The 6,043-nt window shown below is 30.8% G+C and overlaps 1 protein-coding gene across 5 annotated transcripts in view; it reads left to right on the forward strand.

Annotated features, from left to right (window-relative positions):
• The window catches only part of kug (kugelei), a 537,878-nt gene that overhangs the window by 329,746 nt on the left and 202,089 nt on the right, over positions 1-6,043 (forward strand). The window lies entirely within an intron of this gene.

The raw sequence follows: 6,043 nt of genomic DNA on the forward strand, positions 1-6,043 counted from the left end.
TATTAGGTCAAGGACAAGAGGGATATGTAGGTCATGGTGTAGTGTTCTGTTGGAAAATCTTGTTAATAGAATTTTTTTATTACTATCCTGGAATGGTAAGTGAATTTTGTATGATGAGCGGGCAACACCAGCCTTTTTTTCACTCATCAATGAAGTTATGATAGGAAAAGTCAAACTTAAACGGATAAAGTTCATAATAAGTGAATTAATAAAGTGTTCCTATGTGACAGAATATAAACAGTAATTTAATTAATTAACAGCGAAACTTCTCCATCTCAACAAACTTCTCAGTAGGCAGTGCCTGAAAGGATAGGACTCATGAAGGAGTGAGAGTACTTGAGGTGAGAGAACTTTTCCCGACAATTTTTTCCACAACCCTTAGGCGTAATAAACGATTAAAAAAGAAAAGTAATGCTAATATAGAACTTGAGAAATTTGATGCTTCGTTATTTTTTCTTGTGTGTATTTAATGTATGATGTATTTAAATTTGAATTTGAGAGATAGTTGATTGTGGATAAATTATATGAGGAGAAAATGGTTGGTGGAGGGAGGGGGGGGGTCAAAATATAACAGAAATAAGTTGAAATAACTTATTTAATAGTGGCAACGTTTCGACCATAATTTCTAGCCTTCATTAAAAAAAATAAATAAAATATAAACAGAAGACATAAAGTAAATAATTGCACAGAATGAAATTAATAAAATTAAAGTGATGACAAAAGTGGAAAATAAAATGTATGTATAGGTAATAGAATAGGTAAGTAAAAATAACATAATTAAGGAAATAAAATATAAATTTTAAGTTATATGATGCAAAGTAATATGAATATATTTGTTTATTAATAATTTAAAACTTAAAATTATGGAAAGAAATAATAAAATTGGGGGAAACAAAATATATGTAACTTATGAAATATGTAACCATCATATTATAATAAAGAAAGAAAACATAAAGACATAAAACAACATATTAATTTCATTCTGTACTATTATTTACTTTATGCCATTGTATTTATATTTTATTCTATTCTATTCATTGGTTGTTATCTTGTTCTTTGTTTTTAGCCCTGATTAAGGCTAGAAATTCTGGCCGAAATGTTGACACTATTAAATAAGTTATTTCAACTTATTTGTGTTATATTTTGATCGCAACCCCCAACTATCTTCTACCCATATATTTTTTATTATTTATTCTTGTATTATTTTGTGAATGAAAGAATCTATATCTTTGACAGACTCGTTGAATTTATCCGATTTTTTTAATACCAGATGGGCCCTACATGGTTAATAAAACAGTTATATTTCTATTTTTTGTTTTTTTAACGATTGCTTATGGGGTGTTTAGTCTTGTGCAAAAGACTCCCCTAACTATTTACAGTGCTATAAGAAAAAAAATTAAGATAGAATAGATAAAAATAATAATTCTTAAGAAGAGAGAAAAGAAAAGTTAATCACAAAAACAATGAAATTTATGGATTACATAAAACAAATAATTGACTTCTAAGGGGGGGGGGAATGAAGTTAATTTAAGAAAAAGACGAAAGAAAAAAAAAAAAAAAATTGGAGAATGTCAATAATAGAATGGATAACCTGCAGCAGCCTGATTCAGCTGGTTCGTGCCTGCGGGCTTCAGTCTTCAGGATCAAGTTGGTTTTTTAAAAGTTGTAAGTCACTTAAAAAAACCGCCAGTATCTGTTTAACTGGCAGGATTAATTTATCCGATTATTCCAGTTGACTGAAACTGTGCCTAAAATACATTACGGTTTCGCTTGTGATTTTTTGTAATTTTAAAAATCGGCAATATATTCAGATTAGAATAAAACCACAAGGCAAACCCTCGTGTACAAATATTTCTATACTTCTTATTTTGATACAAAATTAAACAATTTTTTTCTTGTCTAATCTGTTGTTTGGTCCTGTGTCGCTGCTTCAGCGATTCGAATCGTGACTAGAAAGTAGCTAATACTTAATGCTTGTTACATTTTAGGTAATCATTCTTCATAAAAAATACGGGTCAAAAAGTATAATAAAAAGACGTTTATTATTGTTATTAACAAAGAATAATTTTTTATATTAAAAAAATACATTTCTGACAAAAAAAAAAAAATGCAGGGACTAAAATTAGTTGGTAACACAATTTAGTATAATTATTTTCAAAAAACAAACACTGAAAACCTGTAGAAAGATTTTCCTGTTGACTAGACATGATATTATGATCAGAAATAGACTAGAAAAATGAATGACAAAAAAAAATTTTAAACACTAAAAAAAATGTCCAAGGTTATCGAATCGTATCTGTCACATTATTACTAAATTAAATATCTAATAGCACTGAATTAAGCTTTCGGTGAGCTGGTCCTGGCATGGAACGCAGTGTTATTGGGCCATGGTTCTACCAATCGAAAAACTGGAGGTGATTACTTTTTAGATAATCATTCTTTATACAAAAATACGGGTCTAAAATTATAATAAACAGACGTATAAAAAGTTTCAATAAGAAAATATAAAATATACATACATTAAAAGCATTTTTATATATTTAAAAAAAATACATTAGTTGTAAACGATACGAAAATGTACAGTAGTTGGTAACACAATTTACTTTAATTATTTAAAAACAAAAAAAAGTTCTGAAAACCTGTAGAAAGATCCTGTTACGGGGTAAATCACGTCCCGTAATTGAGATTAGCGGGATACGAGACAACTGGTCAAAAAACGGGGCTGTCCCAGGAAATGCGGGGCGGGTGGCCACTCTGTTGTAAATGCATCAGATGTATTCCAACTCTTCTCCGATTTCCATTGTTTAATACCAATATTGTTATTTTAATATTTTTTTTTTTTTAATCATTTTAAAATTGTTTTTAATACAAATAAAAACGTTACAGTGATGTTACGTTTTTCCGTTCCCCTTAGTAGGTCCTTTATAAACTTTTAATAATTAAAACTCCATAGGGATTAAAGGTAGATAATTGTTAAAGCTATAGGCACAAAAGAACAGGCACGGCCTCTCTCCCCCCTACTCTCGACTTCAACCCCTTTGTACACCCCCCTACTTTCACCCCTAAACTTCCCCCACATGCTCCACTGACAGCCATTCAGCTTCCTGTTAGTCCATTGTTAATGTTATTAACTAAGCCTCTTTAGTTAGTTTATGCCGATAGCTCTGGTCTTCTTAATGTCTTAATAATTCTAACAATCTCTCAACGTGCCCAGGCTTAGGATGAGTGTTTTCGGGAATGCTCACACTCCGACTCAAAGCATAAAATATCAATGCTCTAAATGAAAATATTATATCTAAAAACAATTATAATGAGGTACTTGCTAGAAGTCCGCTACAAAATAAAATTTAGCTTGGCTAAGCCGTTGAGGTGCACTAATAATCTTTGATATAATCAAAACCTTCAATATAAAATTAATTTAAATCATTAATAAAAATATATTTTTAGTCAGCTAACCGTTATTTTTCTAGGAATAAATAATTTCATTTTTTAATTTATAAGCAGACTACTTAAGCTTAAAGTACTGATCAATAAAGACTTTATTCTTCTGGCATTAAGGCTGTTTGTTTTTAATTTCGTAAGTTTGAGGAAGATGGGTTTTATGTTTCGTAAATATATATTTCATCTTTTTAATTCATAAGAGCGTTTAAAATTATAATAATATTTAACTTTAGAATATGTTTGGTCGTATTACATAAAATGTTTTGGGGGTATGATATCATAAAAATAGAGTAAATAAAACAATTTATTTTATAGTAATTAGAGATGGATTCTGATCATGAAGATTAAGCTTTTTGTCTTTTCTTAGACACGATTGATGATAAAGTGATTTCGAGATTGAACTTGAAAACCTCCCTCAGGCCAAAAGATTCAAGTTGTTAAGCCCTAACTAGCTCTATGGGCAACCCTTTACGTTTTTCAAGACAGAGTGTTTTATAAAACCCGTATATTTAAAACTGAATATGAAATCCAAGATCTGAACATCATTTAGTTAACGCTCTAAACTTCCCATTTACTACAAAAAACTCTTATACACTACGATAATCAGGCATATTTGGAATTGAGCTTTGGGGCTCCACCAAACTATAAAATTCCTCCCTATCTAATCCTTGCTCCTTATTACGTCACAAACAAAAGTCACCCGTAAATACCTCTACATCCTATTCATTGCAGGTTTAGCCCGAAAGAGATATACCTCCTTTCATTCCAAAATCCTTACCCACCCAAACCCCTTAGTTTTTAGTCTCTCATCCATAACAATTCCAGATAATCCTCCGAGGCTTCTGAAAAAAATATGGCCACGGGATCTTTTATAACAATGTGTAACAGCGATTGAAGTAATAGTTATAATGGCGTGATGATCCTTCCCAAGATTATCACATTTACTTATTGTATTTTTTTTACAGTTGTAATAATTTCTTTTTAAAAATCATAAACATCTTATACGAGGAGAAGATGGTTGGGGGGGTGCGGTCAAAAAACAACACAAATAAGTTGAAGTGACTTATTTAATTGTGCCAACGTTTCGGCCAGAATTTCTAGCCTTCCTCAGGGCTAAGAACAGAACAAGGTCGCACCCCCCCCCCCCAACCACCTTCTCCTCGTATAAGTCATCCATGGTCAACTATCTCTCATGATAATAAACAGCTTAATTTCTGTAGTTAGTGTATTGAAATTACGGACGCGGGGGCGTGGGTCGCGTAGCGCTCAGTTTGGAACGTTGTGGGTTCGATTCTCACCTGGGGCAGTTAATATTTTTTCTCGGCGGTACCGACATTCCCACCATACTCAGTACATGGTGGCATCTTCAAAGTAGCCACCAGGGGTTGGTAAAAAGGACCAATAGATACAGTTTTTCATTTTTCTCCAAATAGCGAAAAATAGTAACTAATATTTTTACGAAGGACGTATATTCGCAAAAATAAAATCGTAAAATGTACATTTATTGTTGTTTATAAAACGTTTTTGCTTCATGAAAAACTATAGCTAAGGAACTGTTGGACGTGCCTATTATCAATATTACCAAAATATATTTGGTCCTTTTTGCAATTTTTTTATGCTTCACAGTGACGTTTACAGGAGCCCAAGAGGATAAAAAAGTCAGCTATTGCATCCCAATTTTTAATTACTTTAATGAAAACTATTATAATTAATTACTTGTCAAAATTAATCGGTCTGCCAAGTACAGGTAGGGAGAATAAAAGGGAATGTGTTTCTCAACTTTAAAAAAAAATAATATTTCACTCCGAGCTTTATATTATTAAAACTAACTACAACACTAAAAAACCGAATTGAACATCATTTAAAGTAGAGTTAATTTACTAAAATATGAGACCTAATAGAGCTATTTACGTTCAATAGTTCCCGAGATATAGCTTTTAAAAAGCAATATTTCATAAAAAATACACTGAAAAATCAGTAATTAGTGAATTTATCTCAAAAACAATCCGACGTACAGACGTATATGAGCACTAAAATTAAAGTTTAATAGCACATTAATATAATAACATTTAGTTTTTGATTATTACATTAATTTAGTTATTAATGTAATAACTCGTTAATTACGTTTATCTTCGTGGGAGTTGCAGTTTCCATGAAATACGCTAAATTTAATTCACAAAATATTGAATTTTTGTTATTTGGAGAATAATGTTTGAAAAATTGTCTCTAGAACTATTGGACGTAAAAGCTCGTATTTCAGAAAATTTACTTTACTTCAAATAATGTGATATAAAGTTTTTTTTTTTAGTATTTAAGGTAGTTTTAAGGATACAGAGAATGAAAACTGAGCGAAAATGTAAGGTGTTTCTGGAATATAATAAAGTTGATTGCACTTAGCTTCAATATTTGCTTTTTTGTTTAATCTACCCTTTTTATAATTTAGATAAAAATTGGACCTTTTTCCAACAGAAAATAACGCGTAATTCTCTTTGTACTTGAAAGAACTCAAAAATGAATTTTTTGTAACTTCTGGAACAGCCGCCAGTTTTTATTCATTCCTTACTATGGTTTGCAGTCATCTATTTCAACTCTTAACTGTATA

The sequence above is a fragment of the Halyomorpha halys genome, unplaced genomic scaffold (assembly GCF_000696795.3).
Source record: "Halyomorpha halys isolate HHAL.00 unplaced genomic scaffold, Hhal_1.1 Scaffold163.1, whole genome shotgun sequence".
Classification (NCBI taxonomy): Eukaryota; Metazoa; Arthropoda; class Insecta; order Hemiptera; family Pentatomidae; genus Halyomorpha; species Halyomorpha halys.